A 25,000-nucleotide genomic window follows, 5' to 3' on the forward strand; every position below is an offset into this window, starting at 1 on the left:
GGCTTTATCAGCCCCCTGCAGCCTGCCAACGTTTACTCTTCCATCTGATTCAGCTCTCTCTCTTTCTCTCTCTCACTTACTCACTCCCTACCCCCCCCCTCTCTCTCTCTCACTCACTCACTCACATTCTCTCTCTCTCTGCCTTTCTCTCAGTCACTCACTCTCCCTACCTCTCTCTCTCTCTCTTTCTCTCTCTCACCCACTCACTCACGTTCTCTCTCTCTTTCTCTCTCTCTCTTTCTCTCACTCACTCACTCACTCACTCACTCTCTCTCCCTCTCTCTCAATCACTCAACTCACATTCTCTCTCTCTCTCTCTCTCTATCTGTATATGTGTGTGCGATTGCTCTGCCAGACAAAGTCTGTCTGTGAAGAAACTGTTACATTACTTCACACTCCTACAATACTGCTGATGATGACGGTGATGAATATCATGCTTTTGATGACGATGGTGGTGAGGGATGATGATGATGATGACGATGGTTATTATTATCATGATCGTATCGATTATGTGGATCAAGAAGTTCAATTGAAACTTTGTTTACAGTATCCCTTAGATGTCTTCCTGTCTACATTAAAGGGGTATGCCACTATTTTGGGGCTTAATACAGTTAAAATCGTTGGCTGGGGTTTATAAAGGTGGTAAAGTGTCTTATTGTAGCATGCTACACGGATCCATTGACTTTCACTAGCTTAGCTACATGCTCCTTCTATTAACTTGTCTTAAAGTAAGATGCTTTACATGAAAAATAAGACACTTTACCACCTTTATAAACCTCAGCCAACGATTTTAACTGTATTAACCACCAAAATAGTGGCATACCCCTTTAAGGTCAAAGCATGTGGATTAGGCAATAGACAGTATACTACTGTAGAGACAACAGTAATTTCAATTTGAGTTTTTTCATTATTTTATAATTCAATCATTTCATGCAAACGGGGACATTATACTGCATACTGTACTGTTGTAATGGAGGCGAAAGCAAGAGTATAGTGCTTTTACCATTATTTCGATTTTCAATTATCACATGCTGTTATCCACCGAAATTTACAAATATACCAACACTTTCTTCTATTGTCCCTTATCTACAATGGATTTTCTGGGTACAAATATGCGAAGAAATGTGGTAAGAAAAACATCAAAAGTCACAATAACTAGACTAGACTTGAGAATACGGCAAATAACACTGTACAGTGCAGTGCTTATACTACATACAATTCAAAGACATATGCAAACATCCCATTCCCACAGCTTACATACACTCACAGACTGTGGCATCTCCATCTTCAATTACTCAGAGAGAGAGAGAGAGAGAGAATGTGGCTACTGGAGAGCCCCATGTAGTACAGCCGTGTACAGACTAGGGTTTAATCCCGTGATCCGGGATTCCCGGGAAATCTGATCAAAACAATTTCCCGTTTCCCGGGAAAGCCATGACGGGAAACCGGGAAAACAAATTCACTTCTTTTCAGTTACTGTAGGCCTATGGACTGGACTTAAAACGGGTGCGTGGACTAACGTTTTCCTGCACCGTTGTTCTCTGTCTCATGCGCAAAATTTGCCATCCTGCAACATGCCAGCAGGCAGCTTTCTCTTGTTGTTGGTGCTGCGCGCAGCGCATTTTAACTGAAATAGTGAAGCGAGAGCACTCCACACTTATTCCGAATGCCCAGAAGACGGTCGCTAGAGGCGTTAATCTAAAAAGTCACCGGAAATCAGACTGCTGGCTGGTTGCTGGCCGCTCTGATTTTAAGTAGAGCGATGCCTGCTGTTTGCTTGGTCCCGCCTCTTTGCACGAGACTAAAGACAGTCGGAGAGAATGGTGTCTGACGCTGTCAGAGAGAATGGATAAGACATAATATTAGACTTTCTGACATTGTGTTTAGTCGCGGTTTCTGCAGGAATATTAATGAAATCTGGTAACTACGGAATGAACGGAATGAAGAACTAATGAACGTGTCGTTCATGGGCTCCAGAATGAACGCGTTCATAGTTCATTCATCATATTGTAAATAGTGTACGTTCAGTTCACGTTCGCTCAAAATATGAACTCGTTCATGAACTTGAACATGAACGCGTTCGGGTACATCACTGGACTATACCATATTTCGTTTTCATAACAGTGTCCTACTTTTATGTAAGGGCTGCTAGGTTTGTTTCTTTTTTTTAGAAGACGAGTCTCCGTCACCAACAATCCACCCGTCATGGATAAGCGCTGCATGCTGCGCACAGGCTATCATCTTACACTTCAATACCTTCACCAGAAGGTTATGTTTTGACCGCTGTGTATTTATTTATTTATTTATTTGTGAATATGTTTGTTGTTTGTTTGTACTTCGTATAACTCAGACAGAACTGAGCCGATTTTTATGAAATTTAGTGGGATGATTGGTCATGACCCAAGGTACAATCGCTTACTTTTTGGGAGTGATTGGGTCAAAGGTCAAGGTCAAGGTCACGAAAAGGTCAAACACGTAAATTCAGCCAATTTTTATGAAATTTACTGGGATGATTGGTCATGACCCAAGGAACAATCGATTACTTTTTGGGAGTGATTGGGTCAAAGGTGAAGGTCAAGGTCACGAAAAGGTCAAAAACGTTTTTCTTGGCCAAGCACTATATGCCAGAACAACGTGTGCATGCAGAATTGAATAAGAGGTCAAGACTGGGCCAAAAATGTAATATTACGATATTCCGGTCCGATTTAAATGAAACTAACACCAAAATTTGGAGAATGTTATGCCCCACACTCTGAAGATGGCCAGAAAAAAATAAGTGGCGTAGGCGAAGGTTTGCGCTCTACCGAGTGCCCATTCTAGTTATTATTGTGTTGGTGGATAGTAGAGCTTAATCTTAATTCTTTTCTCTCAATAATGATACAAACAGTAACAACTTGATACAAAATGCCAGTTTGGGAGGAACAATTGAATTATAGCCTCTACATGACTAGATCAAAAAATGGGAGGAAAAAAAAACAAAAAAACGGGATTTCCCGGGATATGAGTCGTCCGATCCCGGGATTTGATTCATGCCATTTTCGGGAAAAATATTAAACCCTTGTACAGACCAGGAGCGAACGAAGCGACGGAAGTCATTATTTTTCTATGGAGGGCACGCGACCTGCGCTTCCAAAGCGAATTCGCCAGGAGCGAAGCTTCTTGCGCGACCAGAGCGAATTTTGACGCTTAAACTAAATCTAATCGCAGGCGAATTCTCTCTGACTCTGTTCGGCGAAAACCAATCGGAACGTTCATATCTCCGAATGTCCCAGGCTGTCAAGCCAGAGCCGTTACGTGATTAGCTGAATCAAACATGTCAATGCTGCGTTTGGAGCGAATACAGCGAATTCAAGGCGAAACGTCTTCTGCTACCCACGCTACTAGGCAGCGTAGTTCGCTCTTGGTCTGGACACGGCATTAGTGTGTGCGTGTGTGTGTGTGTGTGTGTGCGCGTGTGTCTGCATGTGGGCGTGCGCGTGTGTGCGTGCTTGCATGCATGTGCGTGTGTGTGTGTGCGGGTGTGTCCTGCAGACTTGAATCAACAGCAGGAGGCACATGCGGGAAAGCCTGGAGCATCTGGTTGGCAAAGACCTCGAGAAGTACACACCCACTCACACACACACATACATAGACGCACACACACACACATACACATAGACGCAAACGCACACACACGCACGCAGACACTCACACACGCACGCAGGCACATACACACACACACACACACACACATTCAGTGAAGTGAGGTGTAGTGAGGGGTAGACAGTGTTAACCCTACAGAGGGCTCAGACATTTCACTGGGGACACAGAGAGGCAGAGTGTGCAGATGTTTGCTGTGTGTGTCTGTGTGTGTGTGTGTGTGTGTGTGTGTGTGTGTGTCTGTGCGTGTGTGTGTGTGTCTGTGTGTGTGTGCGTGCGTGCGTGCGTGCGTGCGTGTGTGGTGTGAGTCTCTGTCTGTGTCTGTATGTGTGTGTGTGGTGTGTGTGTTGTGGCGTGTGTGTGTGTCTGTTGGAAATTATGTTACACACACACACACACACACACACGATCATGAATAAACCAGCAGATATTTGTCAAGCAAATTGCTGCTGAGTTTTTTTCTCGGGCAAAGCGCAGCATGCCCGTTCTCTTCTGAAAAATGGCAGTGTGTGTGTGGGTTTCTCTGTGCGTTTGTGTGTGTGTGTGTGTGTGTGTGTGTTCGAGCGTGCGTGCGTGTGTCTATGTGTGTGTGTGTGAGCGTGCGTGTGTCTGTGTGTCTGTGTGTGTGTGTGAGCGTGTGTCTGTGTGTGTGTGAGAGCGTGCGTGCGTGCGTGTGTCTCTCTGTGTGTGTGTGAGCGTGCGTGCATGTGTGTGTGAACGTGCGTGCGTGTGTGAGCGTGCGTGCGTGCGTGTGTGAGTGTGCGTGAGTGCGTGCGTACCAAATCGGGAGTAGAAGGGCAGGGTGACCATTTCTTGGAAAAGGATCTTCCCTGCGTAGGCGTCGACGAGGGGAGCAGACTGACTCATTTGGCCTGACTGTAAGGCTCTATTCATCTCTATTACCTGAGCAGGCAACAGGGCCAGCCCAAACCCTTTATCAGGCCCTAAGCAAACTTTCATCCAGGGCCCCCCATACAGTGTTGCCAAATTGGGTGCCCACCCAATTGGGCTACTTGGGACGAGCGTCGGCGGGTAAAAACGGGGGGAAATTGGCCATTTGGCGTTTTTTTTTTTTTTTTCAGCCGTTTTGGGTCCATAGAAGTCAATGTAAATTGTTGAATTTGGGCGGAATTTAGCGCATTTTGGCGGGTTTTGGGAAGCTTTTGGGCGGGATTTGGTCAGACACATCTGGCAACACTGCCCCTATCCCACCACCTACTCAGCATCAGATACATGAGCAAAATATGGATCCCTAAAGAAATAAGGCTACACAGTATGTGTAACAAACTCTAGCCTACCCACTGTCATTAGGGTTTCATCCAAAGCAACTCAGGGCATCCAAGTAAGTACCAAGTATTGGCCCAATGAAGAGTATAGTAGTATACAAGTAATATATAGAGATCAGTGAATTTTAGAGGTCCTATCGAGTACGACCAAGAAAACTAGAGGAGAATTCATTTCTTTCTGGAACTTTGCTGCTCATGGGGGCCCCTGGTGGTAAAGCTGCCGCATAGTTCGCTTATGCCTCGGGCCGGCCCTGTGAGCAGGGGCAGCAGCACAGCTCTCTCTCCCTCTTTCGCTCTGACTCTGTTTCTCTCACACTCTCTCTCTCTCTCTCTCTTTCTTTCTCTCTCTCTCTCTCTCTCTCTCTCACACACTTTCTCTCGCTTTCTCTTTTTCTCACTCTCTCTCATACTCTCACTCTCTCTCTTTCTCGAAATGCAGAACCACTTTGGCCACTTTGATATGGAAATCGCTCACAATGCATTTTATTGGACTTATGTTAAAGTAGACTATGTTGTTACATTACATTGCACTTAGCTGACGCTTTCATTTAGTCAAAGCGACTTACAACTATTATTTTCAGGGTTTCATTGGTTACAGTGCCTGGAGCAATGTGGGGTTAGGTGTCTTGCTCAAGGGCACTTCAGCCATGGATGGAGATGTAGTGAGAGGTCAGAGGGGATTTGAACGGGCAACCCCCCCCCAAAAAAGTTCTCAACAACTTGCCTGTATCTGTGGAGTGTGGTTTACTGTGGAGTCGGGCTCCATGTTCTGTTTGTCTGATGCTCCACATGCATGGTACTAATGTGTAATAGTCCCGTGGTGTTAGGCCCACATGTAGGCTTTGTCTTGTCCTTCCTTAACTTGTTCAGGGATGCAAAATCAATTTCAGATTCAATAACAATTGATATCCCCAATACATGTTTTTTTTTTCATTCTTATTTAATTGTATTTCTTTTAAAATAGGCTATCCATAATATGTCCATTTTAATGAATGCTACTTTTACAGTAATATGAACAGAAGGCCTATCCAAATCATTGCTTCGTTGTCAAGAACAGTTGATAAATACTGTTGACTTGGAAAAAAAAACAATGACGACACGCCTTTGATCCGCAAAGCTGTTCGATGTCAGGTTGCCTACAAAAGAGCGATAGCAGCAAGAAGTCACCCTGCTCTTGTACCCTTGCTTGAGCGGATTCTTGGACGCACACAGAGCCGTGAAGTTAGTAGCAACGCCCACTGAGATATCATATCAATTTATCCCCCCTCTCACATTCTCTTCGCAACTGTCACATCACCAAACGTTTTATTCACATTTCATTTGCAAACATGCATGCCAAGATTGTCGTTGATCCTCATCCTGCTACTTGTTACTGGACTTCTTAGGCCCTATTGAGCATATTCACCTGCGCGCTGCTGTCATTCTACTAAATGTGGGCATTATTTATTCAAAACTTAACTTCGCTTTGTCGACGCGTCATGCCTCCGAGGTATACGCACATTGGTTTTTAGTTTTTTACTGCTAGAAAGCGTGAACCTCTATCTCTGTAAACCCAACATATCCGAGCTGATTGTGAGTTGCGCGTCAAGTAACATAGCCTCATTCCCTCCAACGTTTGCAAACTAACTGAAGCTTTCAAAAAGTTGATTACAAAACATTCAGACTGTTGATCACGAGGCATTCCATGCAATGCTTGGGAGGGAGTAATGGCACGAGCTGTCACTTCAACTTTGTTTTCTTTTATCCTACCTGCGCTTTGCTTCATCTTTTCGTCTCTCTCTCTTGCTCGTTCTCTTTCCCCTTTTAATCGCTCGTTTGCTGTTCTTCAAGAGAGCCATGTCTGGGCTCTCAAGTTACTTCCAAATAACGCCAATTGCCACGAACTTAAAATATTATTTTAAGAAAGTAAAGATGAGTTGAATGATAACCCATACAATGTCCTGTCGCTAAATTTCTGAATCCTCATTTTTGCTGACTTCTGTTGTGGTAGAGGTAGTAGAAAAGGGATGCATTTAATTTGGCTATTAATACACGCAGATTTACAGAAAGTGCTTTGCGCATTTCGCCGCGCCTTACCAGGGACTCAATGGCGCCTAGATTGCGCCTTAATAATCTGCTGTGGTGCTGCCGGTGGCTGCGTTTAGTTTAGTTTAGTTTATTTCGTTTAGTTCAACAGGGACCATGCACAATACACATTGATTACAGAAGTAAAAAGATGGCTTGTGCCAGATTATAGCTATATAGCTAATTTCCATCTGCAGTCCCTGGACAGGTAAAACAAATATTAAAATACAATAACATAGACAAGATATAAACAAGTAAGCACATCCATAGGCCATAGGTCAAACACACACACACACACACACACACACCCACCCACACACACACACACACACACACACATTAAAATGGCATACATGGTCATGGTGACTATTTATGCAGACTACAAGTGATCATTACATTTAGAATAACCAAAGTGAGGAAAAATTCACTGAATTAAAAAATATTTCCCCATGGTCCAACGGGCCACACCCACATTTTGGGCCGGGAAATTTCCCGATAGTTATAATCAAAGAGGCTTGAGACAAGAGGGCTTACTCACGTCATAACAGCGTAGTACGAGGGGAGTACGGAAATTTTATTCTTCTGCTACGGTCAGTATTGGAAGCATCAGGGAAGCATGCAATGACACTTCCACGAGGGTCGGCGTGTGGAACAGGTCATAGGACAGCGTGAATGTTTGTCAATTATCCCCAGTAATTACTGCTGACCAACAGCTGCCGTTATGGTGCCATCATGGTGTCGCCCCACTGACCATGCGCAAGGGAGTATGGAAATTGTATCCATCGCACCCACTGACCAATGACCATGCGCAAGGGAGTTAATTTTCCATCCACTCGTGTACTCAGGCAACGCCCCCGTACTACACCGTGGCCAATGCATTTCCCCCCGAGAGATTGTTCTTCTGTTGAGTTTCTTTGGTTATAATGGCCACTCCGGCACTGGTGCAGCGCGAGGATGGAAGTGTGAGGATGGAGTTGTTGCTCTCAATGCCTTAAAAAAAAACAAAAAAAACATGACAAGCGGAGAGAGAGGGGGGGAGAGAGAGGGAGAGGTTTTTGAATAGGTATAGGTTTTCTTTTGTCCCTGTTTCTGTTAACCTACTGAACGCAGGTCATTAACAACTACCATCCTGTAATGCCATGTATGTGTGTGGTAGGCTGTAGTAGATATGCACTTGAGTATCTCTATGAGGGCACTTTATGTATGTATGTATGTATGTATGTATGTATGTATGTATGTATGTATGTATGTATGTATGTATGTATGTATGTATGTGTTTATTGTTGTTTTTTGGCGTCATGTGTATCAGTGTTGTGTGTATGTGGCAGCTATGTATGTCCAAGACAAATTTCCTTCGGAAATTCATAAAAATCTTGAATCTTGAATCTTGAATCTTGAGAGAGAGGGATAGAGAACGAGAGCGAGAGAGAGAGCGGGAGAGAGAGAGCGTATGTCCTGCCAGAGCTTAGTAGTTCAAGTTATTCATTTTAGGAGAGGAGAGGAGAAAGTGAGCGAAAATTTGTCTGTGCACGCATGTGTGTGTGTTTGCATGCGCGCGCGCGCGCGCGTGTGTGTGTGTGTACGGAGTGAAGGAGTATGTGTGTGCGTTTCTGAGTTCTGAGTAAGTAGGTGGGTGGAAAAGACTGGAGGGCTATGAGCGCTGAGATGTCTACTGAGAATACAGAAGACACACACACAGACACACAAAGACACACACACACAGACAGAACACACACACACACACACACACACACACACACACACACACACAGAACACACACACACACACACACACACACACACACACACACACACACACACACACACACACACACACACACACACACACACACCTTAATATTGTCTCCTCACACACTCTCCTCTTTCATCTGTTCAGCTATTATGGCATTTAAACCCAAATTAACGTCTGTAAGCGTGGAAGGGAAAGCTTGTTTTCTTACATCACACCAAGGCCAGTGTTGCCAGATTATGCTGTTTCCCGCCCAAATTGGGCTGCTTAGGATGGCCGTGTGCGGGAAAAAAATGGCATTTAGCAGAAAACCCCGCCCAATTTTTGCCATAGAAATCAATAGAATTGGGCGGGATTTTGTGCTTTCAGGCGGGTTTTGAGCATTTTTTGGGCTGGAAATTATCAGCCTCATCTGGCAACCTTGCCCAAGGCCTGAGCGTTTGTAAATACCTCCAGTGATCGCCAGAAGGCCAGCGCGTCTTTTGATTCTTGATTAACACCAACATGAAAGGTCTCACGGAGGCAGTTTATGCAGCTCACTGTTTTCTATTTTTTCCCCTGCTTTGTTTCTTGTTTCTGGCAAACTGCTGTGGGCAGTGTTGTATTACACTGATTCTTGAGAAAGTGGCTAAAACAGGTTGTAATCTTGAAAGAAAAAAACGAAGTGAATTACAAAATAATATGGTATATCCTCGTAGACAAAGGTCTTGGCTTTTCAGAAATGCACAAGGCCAATCTCCCCATTTTCCATTTTTTTCAGAAATCAGGTTTTTCTCCGATCATACCTTGTTTTTTGTCAACACCGTCAGACACAATTAAAAGCAATAAAAAGTGTATTGATTTGGTTGCATATGTATCTGGAGTTTTTATGTGATTGTGTGTGTTTTTTGGTTCACACATACGCCTTTAAATGTTGAAAATTCACTTTCATTCTATTTTAATACTGCTTCATGTGTTCTAATTTAAAAATATGTGCTGTCAGACAATGCTTACTTAATGGCTAAATAGATCAAACAATTTTTTGTAATTTCACAAATATTCGTGTATGCTTAAATTTGCTATTACTTTGATAATTCAACAACTACAAAGGAAAATTTTGTAAGCACATTCATTTAAAATGTCCAAAACTCCTTCTTACGGTGGTGACTTAAGAACTGACGGTGGTGACAATAATCTGAAGGTGGTGAAAGTGACCTAATTATTACCTACATTTAGCAAAATAAATAGCCCTCTCAAGTCAATGACATCTAGCATAAACACTTTATTTTTGTGTGTGCACAGTATGTTTGTGCATGTGTTTTTTCTTCATTTGTTAGATACTCTACGAAGTAGGCCTAGATTATTGAAAATGTGGCATCAACAGGTTTTAAGTTGTTCAAATCCAAAATATAGAGGTGTATTATCATAGATGAACGTCTTGGCTGTGCAGTGAATGTATTGGCCAAGCTCCCCATGTTTTACATTTTTCATAAAATGGGCTCTTTCTTGGTTTTGTCACCAGCGTCAGATAGAATTAGAAGTAAAAAAAATAAGTTTACTGTATTTAAGTGAATTACTTTTACAATTCAACATAATTGTAGATACTTATTGGAAGCATATTCTTAAAACTTGTCAAAAATATGTAAAACACATGCTTTTTTGAGAACTACATCAGATGTCACCACCGTCAGGTTTTGTGACAAAAAACCCTCCAAATGCACCTCAGTGGAGGCTGGAGTATAAGTTTGGGTCACAATTATTACTAACATGTCTGGTAATGTTTCACTAACCAGCACAATTTAGTAAAATATGGAACAAGATGATGAGCGGAACAAAATCTGACGGTGGTGACATCTGACGGTGTGAGACAAAAAAAACACTCTTTTACATATTGTGCATTTTTTGCTCACATTAACCACTTCGTTTTCGCTCTGTTTCTTAGGGGCTTCATGACGCTTCTGAAAAAGTATATATAATTAACATTAATGTAACAATAATACTATTAAAACCCCCGACGGTGTTGACAGTTTATGGTTGGGACAGTACCAGTGTCCAAACAAATTATGAAATTGAGGAGAAATTAGTAAACTTACAGGAGCTTCAGTGATGGTGAAGTACTCAGTAGATCTAAAGGTTTGAAAAGGGGTCCTAAGTAATGACAATGACCTTGCGCATACCTGATTTTATTGTCTTTTTAAAAAAATCTGACGGTGGTGACTAATATGCTGGACACACTTTGAGCAATCAGAAAATAGTAGTAAATATTGCTTTACACGCACTATGTGCATATCTGCAGAACCACTTCAATATGGACTTTCACATCATGGTGATATTATTCAATAATATCAGTGATTTTTACATTTTAAGCCAATTGAAATGATGATGTCTGTCCTTGGGACAGCTGTTTTTACAGGGTGTGGGCAGGTTTATAGACATGAAAAGTAATAAAATTACACTTAAATATTTCAAACGACTGTACATTTATGTAACAGACCCCTGTGTCTTTACCTGGATTCATTTTGAAAATGAAAATGTAGTTTATTTTCAACAGAATTGGCAGTTTATTGCAGAGACATGTTTTAGCCGCTTTCTCAAGAATCAGTGACAATAGTTCTTTCACACATACGCGGGCACACACACACACACACACACACACACAGAAACACAAACATACACACACACACACACACACACACACACACACACACACACACACACACACACACACAGAAACACAAACATACACACACAGCTCCACCTTTATATCTTTGTGGGGCCCTTCTGATCTTTGTGGGGTTCCTCTGTTCATATTTTCCTTAATAATAGCTGAAGAATGCTAAACTGTGTCCAAGCCAAAGCAATCCCTAACCCTAATCTGTCAATGAGCACATTTTTTTGCACTTTTACTTTTACCAGTAACAACAAAACTACCCCTGCAAAAGGGGTCAGAACATGTGGGGTCCAGGATTTGGGCCCTACATGGAGCGAGGGCCACAGCATGTGGGTGTGCTCCAACAGCAGTGGCCTCACGAAGTAGGATTGGTGCAGTACACACACACACACACACACACACACATGTGCGCACGCACATGCACGCACACAAAAGCACACACACACATTCACGCATACACCCACACCCACACACACACACCATTCACAGCATATACACATACAGACCTGAATAAACACACAAGGTGTGCATTTCAATATGCCACCTTGCATCCTCCACTTTTGCTTGTGGCCTCGCCCCGCCTCCGTCAAGAAAACAATGAAGTTTCCCCACTGTTAGCCTAGCCACAACAATTTTTGGGGGACTGTTCTTCATTCACCATTGAGTTTGCAAATGAGAGAATGACTTTACAATTGAGCTGTTGCGAGGTATTAAAATATAATGCTGTTGTCAGTGATGTCATCACGACATATTACTTCCTGGCAAGGTCACATATTGGAACGCACCCAAGTTGTTTGTTCCCTTGGGAAGAGTTCAAACACAGATGGAAAAACATCCACTGTTTTAGTTCTTACACTACATGTTCATTTTTCCATGTACAGTGAGTCCAATATGTATTTGATCCCTTGCTGATTTTGCCGGTTTGCCCACTAATAAAGACATGATCAGTCTATAAATTTATGATAATATGTATTCAAACATGGAGAGACAGAATATCAAAAAGAAATTCCAGAAAATAACTTAAAATAATATATTTTAATTTATTTGTATTTAATTTAGGCCAATAAGTATTTGACCCCTTTAGCTAAAGATGATAAAGTGCTTTGTGGCAAAGCCCTAGTTGTCTAGTACTGAGGTTAGATGCTTCTTTTAGTTAATGACAATGTTTGTGCATATAGTAGAAAATATTTTTTGCCCATTTTTCTTTGCACATTATCTCTAAAACATTAATAGTTTGTGACTGTAGCTTGGCAAATGGGAGGTTCAGTTCTCTCCATAGAATTACTATAGGGTTAATATTTGGAGACTGTCTAGGCCACTTCACGACTTTAATATGCTTCTTATTGAGCCACTCCTTTGTTGCATTGACTGTATGTTGTGTATTATTGTCATGTTGGGAGATCAAAAAATGGCCCACCCTTCAGTGTAGTGGTGGAGGGAAGGACGTTTGCACACAGGATTGCACATTACATGTCTCCTTCCATCCATTCATTGACGATGCGAAGTTGTCCTGTGCCTTGGCCAGACAAACACCCTCAAACCATAATGATACCACTTTCATGCATGATGGTGAGGAGGGTGTTCTTGGGATCATAGACAGCAGTACTCTTTCTCAAAACACATTGAATTGTGATAATGCCAAACAGCTTGATTTTGGTTTCATCTGACTACAGCACCTCCTTATCATATCCTAAACCAGTCTGATGTCTGTTGGCAAACCACAAGTGGGACTGTGCAGGTTCCTTCTGAAGTAGAGGTACCATGTGTGCACTACAGGATTTTAAACCTCTGTGGCATTAAGTGCTACCAGTAGTTTTATCAGTGATTTTGGTCCCAGTAGCTTTGATATCATTGCCTAGTTCATCCCGTACAGCTCTAGGGTGATTTCTTTCTGTTCTCATGATTATCAAATCCCTACAAAAGGTCAAATCTTGTATAGAACCCCTGACAGGCTGATGGATAGTCATTTTGTATTCCTCACATTTTGGAAGAAATGCATCAACAGCTGGGTCATTAATACCCAGTCTCTTTCTTTTGGCTTTGCAGTCCATTTAATCTTTGTTCAGGTCTAAAATCGTGCCCCTGATATCATTTGACTGCTCTTTGGTCTTCCCCATGCTGTTGAGGTTGGAGTGTGACTGATTCACTCATACTATGGACTGATTCTGCTGATTCAATGTGTCTTTTATGCATGTTAGTATGTACAGGTGTCTTTAATTCAGATGACAAGTTGATCGGAAGTGCTCATCTGGTCTGTGGGCCCGGAACTGTAATCATTTGTCAGGGGATCAAATACTTATTTTGCTCGATGAAATGGAAATAAATTAATATATATTCTCTTCAGTTAATTTCTGGATTTTCTTTTTGATATTCTGTCTCTCCATATTAGAATACATATTATCATAACATTTATTGACTGATCATGTCTTTGTTAGTAGGCAAACCAACAAAATCAGCAAGGGATCAAATACATATTGGACTCACTGTATGACAAGACATGAAGTGCACATAGCTTGCTAGTTAGGCCATGTGTTCATTAAAGTTAGCAGAGACATGGGGTTATTTATAAAACACGTGTCAACACAATGACAATTATTGCCTCCCCTTTCTTACATGCCTTTTTTGTAATAATCACCATCATCATTTCCCTGTTCCACACTGAACTTGACTGATGTATCATGTGATTCAATTTACCTTTAACTATGACGTGTGTCTATCTTAATTCAAGTCTGATGAAGAGCGACCAGCTCGAAAGCGCTCACTTGAACATTTAAAAAAAAAGCAACACGGGAGCAGTGTGCGGACATTCATCTTTGTTTCTACAGTATTCTGGCCTTTTGTCATGCACCTGCGTCTTGGATGTGCGCACCACTAACCTACTGCCTGTTCCACACTGTGTCATCTGTTTCTCTCTCTCTCTCTCTCCTTAACTACTCATCTCCTTCTCTCTCTCTCTCTCTCTCTCTCTCTCTCTCTCTCTCTCTCTCTCTCTCTCTCTCTCTCTCTCTCTCTCTCTCTCTCTCTCTCTCTCTCTCTCAGCAACAGCACCACCACTGGATAAGATAATGATCCATTGGGAGTCCCACTGCCAGGAAACCTTTGAAGCTGAACTTGCACCAGTTTGGATTAACCACCATTTTCACTTCAACGGTTTGCTTTCAAGCCTACCTCACCTTTTTCCTGGTCCTCTCCTCTCCTCATCCTCTCCTCATCCTCTCCTCTCCTCTCCTCTCCTCTCCTCTCCTCTCCTCTCCTCTCAACTCCCCGTCCTCCTCTCCTCTCCTCTCCTCTCTCCTCTCCACCCCTCCCCTCTCTTCTCTGATCCCCAGCTCTAATCTATCATCTCTTCTCTTCTCTTCTCTTTTCTTCTCTTTTCTTTTCTTCTCTACTCTTCTCCTCTCTTCTGTTCTCTTTCCTGCTCTTCTCTTCCCTTCCCTTCTCCTATCTATCTTCTCTTCTCTTCTCTTCCCTTCTCTTCTCTTCTCTTCTCTTCTCTTCTCTTCTCTTCTCTTCCTCTTCTCTTCTCTTCTCTTCTCTTCTCTTCTCTTCTCTTCTCTTCTCTCCTCTAATGTCCTCTCCTCTCCTCTCCTCTTCTCTTCTCTTCTCTTCTCTTCTCTTCTCTTCTCTTCTCTTCTCTTCTCTTCTCTTCTCTTCTCTTCTCTTCTACTCTACTCTTCTCTACTTTTCTCGTCTCTTTTCTGCTCTTTTCTTTTCTTTTCTTTTCTTCTATTCTATTCTCTTCTCTTCTCTCCTCATACAGACATCCAGAGATAAAGGGGGCAGTGTTGTACATATTGCCACCCAGGTGACAGAGGTGAAGTCAGGACAACTGGATTAGGATACATCACACTACATCATGCTTGACTGGTTTCAGATATTGCTCTCCCGGGATATGTGTAGGGCTGGACTGGCCATCTGCCACAGCAGGCATTTCCCGGTGGGCCCGCACCCTCATGGGCCCCAATTTTCAGAAATGTAAAAAATAAAAAATAGATAAAATAGGGGCCCACAAGGGAACGGGGCCCAACGGTGAGTCAGTTCTGCACCGTTAATTATGAGGGGCCCCCTTTAAGCTAAAAAGTGCCCGGGCCCTATTTCTCCTCTAGCCCTGTATGTGTTTTGTAGCTCTTGTTTCTCCACTTGGCAGGAGTACAAGGCTGCTTTCCCATAATGTATTGCCCACATGGGAAGCTTTATTGCAGTCTGCGATGGAGATATTGCTTCCCATTAGGGACAATATTTCCAGAGAACAGCTCTCTTTGAGTCTGCTCGGCGCCTTTGTGTCATGTGGCATGTCTCGTCTTCACAGCGCTTGTGTACCAATATGATGATAACGTGGAACATTTTAGTTCAGCAGGTTACCACATGAATTTTTCCTTAAGTGCCATTTTTGAACAATTTCTAAAGTCATTTTCACACTTTCACATTTGCATGAGTGTGTGCATGCATGCGTGTGTGTATTCTGCAACCGTTAAAGCGTTTGCAGCACTGAATATTGATGGGTGCTTAACAGGAGTATATGGGACTGAGAGAGAGAGAGGGGGGGGGGGGGTGGAGAGAGAGAGAGAGAGAAAATGATGTGGGGGTGGCTGGCTTTTGATGTGCCTTAATTGCTATGCAGACATCAGATTAATCAAAGGGTGTGTGTGTCTCTCCCTGTGTGTGTGTGTGTGTGTGCGTGTGTGTGTGCGTGCGTGCGTGCGTGCGTGCGTGCGCGTGCGTGCGTGCGTGCGTGTGTGTGCATGTGTGTGCCTGCGTGTATGTGTGTGCCTGCGTGTATGTCTTTTTGCGTGTGCATGTGTGTGTGTGTGTGTGCAAAAAAATGTGCTGCAAACAGTGTGGGTGGCCTTTTGTATATATTTGTAGCTGCTTTTTGGATTTGAACGTTGCTTTCTAAACTGTAGTCACTTCAGAGCTGAAGGCAAAGTTTGAGTAAAAAAAGAATTCAGAGACAGGAAGAAGAAGAAGAAGAAGAAGAAGAAGAAGAAGAAGAAGATTTTGTTGATGATGATCTAGATGGTGATTATGATGATGATGATGATTATGATGATGATGATGATGATGATGATGATGGAAATGGTGATATTGATGTCATATCGATCATAATGATTGGGCAAAAGTCTTTGGGGCAGAAAGTGGCACGAGCACAAACCATGAAGCCCTCCAGTATCACTGTTTAACTCCACTGCTCTCTGTGTATGCTGCCTCCTCTCTCCTGCTCTCCTCTCCTCTCCTCTCCTCTCTCCTTCTCTCCTCTCCTCTCCTTTCTCCTTTCATCTCCTTTCATCACCACTTCTTTCATCTCCTCTCCTATCTTGACCTCTCCTCTCATCTTCTCTTTTCCTCTCGTCACCACTTCTCTCCTCTCCTCTCCTCTCCTCTCCTCTCCTCTCCTCTCTTGACCTCTCCTAGAAAGACTGCAATATGTCCAGAACTCTGCTGCCAGGATCATAACAGGCACTAGACCCTGGCCGCACATCACCCCCATACTCAAGCAGCTTCACTGGCTCCCCATCAAGTCACGCATTACCTACAAAGTCCTCCTCCTAACCTTCAAGTCCCTCCATGGTCTGGCACCCCACTACCTCACAGAACACCTTCACCCCTATGACCCCTCAAGATCCCTGGGTCCTCTTCCAAGGGCCAGCTGATCGTCCCTCGTACCAGGCTCAAGGCCACCAGTGACAGAGCCTTCCATGTTGCTGCTCCCATTCTTTGGAACAATCTGCCCGACCACATCCAGAATGCCCCTTCACTGGCCATGTTTAAGCAACACCTTAAGACACATCTCTTCCTGGAGGCTTATGGCTGCTAGTTCCACAAGCACTTTCACTTACATGCATTCACACACGCTCACACACTGACGCACACACACACTCACACTTTCCAACGCAACACTCTGTGAAGCGTCCTTGGGTGTTTTGAAAGGCGCTATATAAAACGAAAGTATTATTATTATTATTATTATTATTATTATTATCTCTTCTCCTTTCCTCTCGTCTCGTCTCCTCTCCTCTCCTCTCGTCACCACTTCTTTCCTCTCCTCTCTTCACCTGCCCTCTCCTCTTCTCTCCTTTCCTCTCGTCACCATTTCTTTCCTCTCCTCTCCTCTCTTCACCTCTCCTTCTCTCTCCTCTCCTCTTGTCACCACTTCTTTCCTCTCCTATTCTCTCTTCACCTCTCCTCTCTCCACCCCCCTTCTCCTCTCCTTTCCTCTCTCCTCCTCTCCTCTCTTCACCTCTTGTCTCTCCATCCCCCTTCTCCTGACCTCTTCCTCTCCATTTATCTTTAACCCTATCCAGACCGGGCTTTTTTGGCATACCTGGGACCGGGGGGGGGGGCTCTTTTGACCCCCCCCCCCATAACTTAGGAACCGAAGGGCTTATGACCACCAAACTTGGAGGGGATGATCTTCAGCCAAAGATTCATGAATTACATCAGTTTGGTGTCATTATTGGATATTATGACGTCATTATGACATCATTTCCTGATTTTATTGCCCAAAATGTCACCTTAATGTATTTTCCATCTAACTTGGGTAATGCATATCAATTTTGGTTATTATGTGCATCAGACCACTTCAAATGTTCACAAGGGTGTCTGATGCTAATGAAAATGTAAAAAAATATGAAAAGTGATGATGATGAGACTTAGATCAGTGATTTTTGGGCAGGTGTACCCGTCAGAAAACCGTTGCCATGGCAACAATAAAGATGATAGACCTAATCTTTTGGTATCACATTGTAGCCAACTTCATTGTAGGAAAAGTCACAAAGTTTCATAGTCATACCTTTAGTCATTCGAGAGTTATACGACATCAAAGTTGGTGCGGGCACTTTTAGCCCCCCCCCCCACCCCCCCCGGTCTGGATAGGGTTAATCCTCTTCCATCTCTCTCTAGGTGCTCATACTTATCTCTCTCCTCCTCCCTTGTATCTATTCCACTCTTCTCTCATCTCTTCTCCTTTCTTCTCCTTCTCCTGTCCTGTCCTCATCATCTCTTTCCCTCCTCTCCTGCTGTCCATTAAGTGCATGCTCACTTCTCCGTTGTGCAATCTCTATCCTCTCTTCTCTCCTTTCCCCTTCCAGTGTCTCTTTTTCTCCCATCTTTCCTTCCCTCCTCACTCCATCCTCCCCATCTTCTCATCATCGTCTTCCCTCCTTTCCTTTCCTCTCCTCTCCTCTCCTCTCCTCTCTCCATTCATTCCTCTCCTCTTACCATCCTCTCCTCTCCCCTCTCTCCATTCACTCCTCTCCTCTCCTACTCTCTCCTACTCTCTCCATCCTCTCCTCTCCTCTCCCCATTCATTTGTCTCCTCTCACCATCCTCTCCTCTCCCCTCTCTCCATTCACTCCTCTCCTCTCCTACTCTCTCCTACTCTCTCCATCCTCTCCTCTCCCCTCCCTATTCATTTGTCTCCTCTCACCATCCTCTCCTCTCCTCTCTCTCCATTCACTCCTCTTCTAGTTTCTTCTGTGTGTGTGTGTGTGTGTGTGCTTGTGGCATGCATGGTTTATTCATGAAGGGAGCGAGTGAAAAAGAGGCAACAGGAATGTTTCTGAAATGCAGTCAGTTCAGTGGTATTAATATTCATCACCTTGGAAACAGACACACACACACACACACACACACACACACACACACACACACACACACACACACACACACACACACACACACACACACACACACACACACACACACACACACACACACACACACACAAACACAGACACACACACACACACACACACACACACACACACACACACACACACACACACACACACACACACACACACACACACACACACACACACCGCTCTTCATGCTAGCCAAACACGTTCCATTACCTTGTCAGCAAGCTGTTCACAGGCACTCCTCTTTACTCCCTCTTTCATAGGGTAATTTCTTCATCTGAATTCCTGTGGGGGGGGAGACCATTTGTTTTGGGTTTCTTTCGGCTGTATGATCTACAGCAGGGGTTCCCAACCTTTTTCAACTTGGGGCCCACCTGAAGTTATCACAACTGTTCGGGGCCCACATCTGACCCAATTACGTAGCCTACTGTTTTTGCCTACTGCTTAAACACTATAGGCAGATGCTTAAACCAAAGTAGCATATCGTTCAGTTGTTGGTGCATAACTTAAACACTTATTGCTTGACTTTAAACAAAAGTCAAGCATTACACTTTCATACCAGTTTAGCAAGGCACTTGCTCCTTTACGCAACACACAGACTCCAGCTGACTACACACAATTTCATACACAAGACACTTTGTTCAAAAGTAAAATCTCAGAGTGTCATTGTGAAAACACATCTATTAAAAACACAAAACACACTGATGTATGACAAGATTTAGACACAGACAATAAAACACATGCTTTCAAAATGTAACACGATTCTGCCATTTTACAAAGTTGCATGCTTTATATTACATTGCATTTGTTTTATTTTGCATTTATTTGTTTTACTTTGATTGCTTGTATGCTAAACAAGGCGAATAGCACAATGGTACTAAAGTGTAGAATATGGATATGGCATTGACTGACTCACGTACTGTAAAACCTAGCCTGATACATGCCGCCAAGAGTAGCCTTTTGTCTTCATCATCACATGTTAGGTAATGTGAACATGATAGTTTGTAGAAATAGTGTCATTTTCAGAACACAACCAAGCAAGCACTTGAGCAAATTGACTGGACATGATATAATTTTGATGATGTCATGTAGATGTCAGCTGCATAGTGTGTCTGTGGAAATGTATTGTATTTCGTGAATACCTCATACCTCATAACCAAACAAAGTAGCCTATATTGACTATGATTGTCATTACAGCATGTTGACGTAACCCCATATTTATATCATATTTAGATGTTTGAAATTTGTGAATATAACCAATACACAAAAAAGGTACATAAGCTCACCTACACACTGTTGTATTTAGAGTGATGTACTGTTTGAGATATATTTTGCCTCGGTTTAATGTCCTGTACTGTAAGGTGCAGTTTTGTAAGGTACAGTATTGAATTTTGGGGTCTTGTGAAAATGTACATTCTGTGAGACTGAATAGACTGCTCCAAAAAGAAAGACTGCTGTGTTTTGTATAAAACAGACAACTGTTTTAAAATTGATCTAATTTGTTTTCTCATGTGGTGCTTTTGTGTGTCTTTTGACATGAAAGTGAGGTTTTGACAAAAGATTGTAAGGTTTTTATGGCAATGTTTATGCTTTTATAGCAGAGCTTCATGTTGCCATATATGTGAAGGGTTTATCTCCAAGTGTTGAGAGTAATTGGCTTGTGTGTAGAGTTTTGAGTCTATGAGCCAAATTTTGCAAATTGTGTGCAAGCAGTCGGCAAAAACTGTAAGAATAAAACTCAAATAAATCAACAGCAACACACACCAAAATATGATTATAATTTTTAGAAAATGATTTCAAGGCCCACTTGGAATACTTTCAAGGCCCCGGCCCATAGATTGAAAATCACTGATCTACAGGCAGGACGATGAATAATAAAAAAAAAACCCTCTAGCAACAATCGGTGAGAGTGATAAAATCTTCCTTCAGTTTTCCTCAACACATACTTTTTCGCTCTGGACTGGCACACAGGGACATAAGTATCCCAAAGTAATTTGTGAAGGCCCGAAATATGATGCTGCTGGACAAAGGAGAATGGACAAATGGATAGGAGGAGGACAAGTACATTTCCATGTTATTTGAACACACTGTTCCTCTCTTTAGACCTGTCTACAGTGTGTGTGTGTGTGTGTGTGTGTGTGTGTGTGTGTGTGTGTGTGTGTGTGTGTGTGTGTGTGTGTGTGTGTGTGTGTGTGTGTGTGTGTGTGTGTGTGTGTGTGTGTGTGTGTGTTTTTCTTTGTGTGTGATAGCTGGCCATCTGTGTAAGGACCGGTGTGTGTGTGTGTGTGTGTGTGTGTGTGTTTCTGTGTGTGTGTGTGTGTGTGTGTGTGTGTGTGTGTGTGTGTGTGTGTGTGTGTGTGTGTGTGTGTGTGTGTGTGTGTGTGTGTGTGTGTGTGTGTGTGTGTGTGTGTGTGTTTCTTTGTGTGTGATAGGTAGTCATTTCTCTCAGGACCCATATGTGTGCGTGTGTGCGTGTGTGGTAGCTAGCAATCTCTGTCAGGACCCGTGTGTGTGTGTGTGTGTGTGTGTGTGTGTGTGTGTGTGTGTGTGTGTGTGTGTGTGTGTGTGTGTGTGTGTGTGTGTGTGTAGTGTAGTGTGTGTGTGTGTGTGTGTGTGTGTGTGTGTGTGTGTGTGTGTGTGTGTGTGTGTGTGTGTGTGTGTGTGTGTGTGTGTGTGTGTGTGTGTGATAGCTAGTCATTTCTCTCAGGACCCATGGGTGTGCGTGTGTGTGTGTGTGGTAGCTAGCAATCTCTGTCAGGACCCGTGTGTGTGTGTGTGTGTGTGTGTGTGTGTGTGTGTGTGTGTGTGTGTGTGTGTGTGTGTGTGTGTGTGTGTGTGTGTGTGTGTGTGTGTGTGTGTGTGTGTGTGTGTGTGTGTGTGTGTGTGTGTGTGTGTGTGTGTGTAAGCATGTACTGTACTGTCGGTGCCTTTCTCAGACGTGACCTGCCATGTGCTGTGTGTGAATTCATCTTCATCCTGCACACCTGAGCAGCACAGATAAGCTGCACTGATTCCTGTCTGCTACTGGACTATTTCAGTTGGTGTAGGTACGTACATGTGTGTGTGTGTGTGTGTGTGTGTGTGTGTGTGTGTGTGTGTGTGTGCGTGTGTGCGTGTGTGTGTGTGTGTGTGTGCGTGTGCACGTGTGTGTGTAGGCATTCCACTCTCTAGAAGCAGCCACAGTGATGTACCTGTTGCACAGATGATAAAGGACTGGAGTGAGACTTGCAAAAAGGGGCGAGGTGCGCGCACATCCCCAAAAAGCAATTGCCGTGGGCGCAGTATATAAAAGAACGCACAAGAAAAAGGAATAAAGATTCGCTCACCGCAAAAGCTCCCCTTGTCGTGATTTAATAAGTCACCTGACGAAGACCTTACAGGTCGAAACGTTGTGCCAATTTTTCACTTTTATTAAATCACGACAAGGGAGCTTTTGTGGTGAGCGGATATTTCATCCTTTTTTCAGGAGTGAGACTTACCAGACTGCTAGCTTGTCAGAGGGCGCGCTCAAATTCTGGGAAAAAATGAATGACTTTTTTTAGGTGCACAATAAAAGGTATCAACTTACAGAAGAAAAATCCGCACTCACAAGCTACGACTCATTATTTATTTACAAATTACCACCATGTCAGTAGGTTAGTGGTGCGCACATCCAAGACGCAGGTGCATGACAAAAGGTCAGAATACTGTGAAAATAAAGATGAATGTCTGCACACTGCTTCTGATGTTGATTTTTTATTTTTTCAAGTGAGCGCTTTCGAGCTAGTCGCTCTTCATCAGACTACCACCATGGTAATTTATAAATTATTAATGAGACGTAGCTTGTGAGAGCGGATTTTTATTTTCAACTAACTAGACTGCTATCATTAAAAGGTGTGTTACCAGCACAGTAGGGCATTCCGCGGTTTGGCCCGCATGTTGATTCTTGTTAGATCGGGGAGGACGAAGACACACAAAAGCAGTTTTGTCACTTGACCAGCCTTCGCAAACACAGAACAGGAGAGTTCACAGTGCCAACAAGAACAACCAGGGATGCCAACCTGGCCAATGCTACAGAGAGCCATGTGATGTTGAGGCGTGTGTTTTTGATGCAACCCGCAGACAACCGAAAACACTGCAGGTGGACAGACAGACAGACAGACAGACAGACAGACAGACAAGCAGGCAGACAGACAGACAGACAGACAGGCAGCAAGGCAGGCAGGCAGACCTAAATACAGACAGACAGACATACTGTACAGATAGACAGACATACAGGGTTAATGCAATAGCTGGCCAAACCAGGTAAACATTTTGACAATATACAGACAGATAGACGGGCAGACAGACATGCAGGTTAGGTAGACTGACAGACAGACAGACAGACAGACAGATAGACGGGCAGAGAAATAAATAGACATACAGACAGACAGGCAGGTAGACGGACGGACAGACGGACAGACAGACAGACAGACAGACAGACAGACAGACAGACAGACAGACAGACAGACAGACAGATAAACAGACATACAGACAGACAGACAGATAGATAATCAGACAGACAGACAGACAGACAGACAGATTAACAGACAGACAGACAGACACACAGACAGGGTCATTGCAATACCTGGCTCAACTCCCTCCGGGGGGTGGGGGGGGGGGGGGGGTGCAGTTGAAAACAGCAAGAAAGAGGAAATGTATTTTGGAGTGTGTTTGTAGCTCCCAGTATCACACTGATAACGCTGCAGCTACTGCAGCACTGTGCTGACTGCGAGGGGAGTTGGGAGTGTGATGAAAGACACTCTGTCAGGTAAGTAAGAACGAAAGAAAGAAAGCTAAAGTTGCACTCCTATACTATATCCCGAAGTGGGAGCTGTGTGAATAACAACGTTGGATATCTTCTTTCTTCCATCCGCACTGCTGTAGTGACAGAACCCCTACTGAACTCCTCCAAAAATAAAGTTGCAAAAAAAAGAAAAAGAAACATTCAGCATTTGATTCTGCATATGATTCCCCTGGCTCTAGTTTTTTGCTTATGTGTGTGTGTGTGTGTGTGTGTGTGTGTGTGTGTGTGAGTGTGAGTGTGTGTGTGTGTGTGTGTGTGTGTGTGTGTGTGTGTGTGTGTGTGTGTGTGTGTGTGTGTGTGTGTGTGTGTGTGTGTGTGTATGTGTGTGTGTCCTGCTCTGCTCTGCTCTGCACAACGTGTGTTAATGACGCACGTCAGAGCAGGAGATGAAAGTGTGCTTTGTAGTTTTGAAGACACCATACAGTAAGTTCTCTCCCCTTGTGTGTCTCTCACTTCCTTCGGTTGGGTAAATAAATGCACTTCTCGGAATAAGGCTGAGATATTTTCTGTTTCTTGCTGTCAGGAATAATGGCACTCGAGGGCCCATGTTGCTACTGTGTACCAGGCTGGCAGCAGCATCAGCACAGGCAGGAACTCTGTGTGTGTGTGTGTGTGTGTGTGTGTGTGTGTGTGTGTGTGTGTGTGTGTGTGTGTGTGTGTGTGTGTGTGTGTGTGTGTGTGTGTGTGTGTGTGTGTGTGTGTGTGTGTGTGTGTGTGTGTTGTGTGTGTGTGTGTGTGTGTGTGTGTGTGTGTGTGTGTGTGTGCGTGCATGTATGTGCGTGTGTGTGTGTGTGTATTTGTCACTAGTGGTATCACCACTGGAAAAGCTGAGATGTCAGTGACTAAAATATCCGTGTTTAACTTACCTGAAGAGATATTCTCTGTTTTGGGTCCCGCTGTTCAGATGAAACCCACGTAATACACGCTGTGCTGTTGGGGAAAGGTATAAAGCCCACCAAGGGTGCTGTTATGTAAGGGTTAACGTTCGGCGAGAAGGTCGCTACCGTGGAATAGCAGCACGACAGAGAGAATCTTTAGACCCCGACGCGGAGCGGAGGGGTCTTGTTCTCTCTGAAGTGCTGCTATTCCACAAAGCGACCGACTCGCCGAAAGTTAACCCGCTTATTATATGGATATACTTAAATG

This window comes from Engraulis encrasicolus, chromosome 9 (genome assembly GCF_034702125.1).
Source record: "Engraulis encrasicolus isolate BLACKSEA-1 chromosome 9, IST_EnEncr_1.0, whole genome shotgun sequence".
Taxonomy (NCBI): Eukaryota; Metazoa; Chordata; class Actinopteri; order Clupeiformes; family Engraulidae; genus Engraulis; species Engraulis encrasicolus.